Genomic DNA, 1727 nt, shown 5'->3' on the forward strand with positions numbered 1-1727 from the left:
AGTTAAACAAACATCATTGGTCTGAAGTTATATAAGTTGAGATGGATATTTAGATGCCAACTTCTCAGCATAACTCGCCCACTAAACATGACAAAATATTGTAGAGATTTCCAGAATTGACTTGATCTGAGAAAGACCCACCCATGTATGGATGGAGCATACATAATGAATGTGTTTCTGCTTTACTGTGAACTGTACATGAAAATTGATATGAAATGTAGGCTTGTGCCTGGTGTCATGGCCTTGTAAACCCCAGCTGATTGTATTTGTATTTCAGCTAGGATGGCCAGACAATGAGCTTCTGGGGTCCACCATCTCTGTGTCCCAGTAACTCTGGCCTTGCAGACTTGTACCATAATGCCAAGCTTTTATGTAGGTGCTGGAGATCTTAATTCAAGTTCTCATGATCTATGTCAGGCACTTTACTGGCAGAGCCATCTTTTCTGCTCTGTTCCACTTATCATGTTAACATGTTATGAAGTTTCTTTTCCCTCATCTGTTGTACCTATAATTAAAAATAATTTGGTCTTCTCATTTTGTCCCACAGTCCCTCCCCACCTCTCTAATTTAATATTTTTCTTGTGAATTTATTTTCCTTTCGATCCATTCTACTTAGAAGGCTTTCCTCTGAGTTTTAAAATCAGGAGATACTTTTTCAATTCCACATCCATTTCGGATTGAACTTTCTTCAGTGGTTTTATTCTTTTATTGAATTCATGTTCTAAATACTTGATTGTATTTATCATTTTACTTCACTTAATGCTTGTGTCATGGGGGCATCACTGCATGTTTATTCTCTTTATGTTTATTGAACTATTTCTTTGTGTCTTCTTTAAATTGTCTGAATTCTTTAATAAAGTTTATGAGTGTCCTTTTAAAATTTGTAGAATAAAATTGGTCAGTGCTTCTCTACCTTCCTAATGCTGTGGCCCATTGATACATTTCCTCATGTTGTGGTGACCTGCAACCATAAAATTATTTTCATTGTTACTTCATAAATGTAACTTTGCTTCTATTATCAGTCACAATGTAAATATTTGTGTTTTCTGATGGTCTTAGACAACCTTGTGAAAGGGTCCTGTGAACCCCAGGGATTCATGACCCACAGGTTGAGAAGCAGTGAACTAGGTGCTTCTCATTGGAGGACATTTTGATAGGACTAGTGGATATTGAAGGAGACATCCTGTTTTGTTCTTCATGAAGTTTGTATTTTTTTCAGTGAGACCTGATCATGTGCAGTTTTTGTTGTTGCATATGTGTCTAATGTGGATACATTAAACTAGGCTGCCTAGAGTCTGCGCCTCTTGTCCCAGGACTGGAATCCAGGAAGGGACTCACCAGATTGGGCTAGTGGGTTGGGTGTGGGTCTCAGGCTTGTTGGGGTGAGTGCTAAATACTTAAGCATGAGACTGCCTCAAGAGGCTGGGCTGAAGCACAGGTGTGATTTTCAGGTTGGATCTGGGAAATAGCTAGGGCTTGGGAGAAGGGAATACAGTCTTGCAGGGGAGGGGGGAAGTAAACAAAATATAAGTTGATATGGAGACTGATGTACAGATTGGCCTAGAGCTCACTATATAGGTGAGAGCCACCCTGAACATCTGAAGCTCCTGCCTCTGGCTGAAGCTCCTCCCAATGGCTGGGATTGCAGGTATGTTCCAATACACTCAGCCTGTGTTGTTCTGCAGTCAAGCTCCATGCTTGTGTGTGCCATCCAAGCATTTTACCAA

The sequence above is a fragment of the Mus caroli genome, unplaced genomic scaffold, assembly GCF_978045245.1.
Source record: "Mus caroli unplaced genomic scaffold, Mus_caroli_1 scaffold_8, whole genome shotgun sequence".
Lineage (NCBI taxonomy): Eukaryota > Metazoa > Chordata > Mammalia > Rodentia > Muridae > Mus > Mus caroli.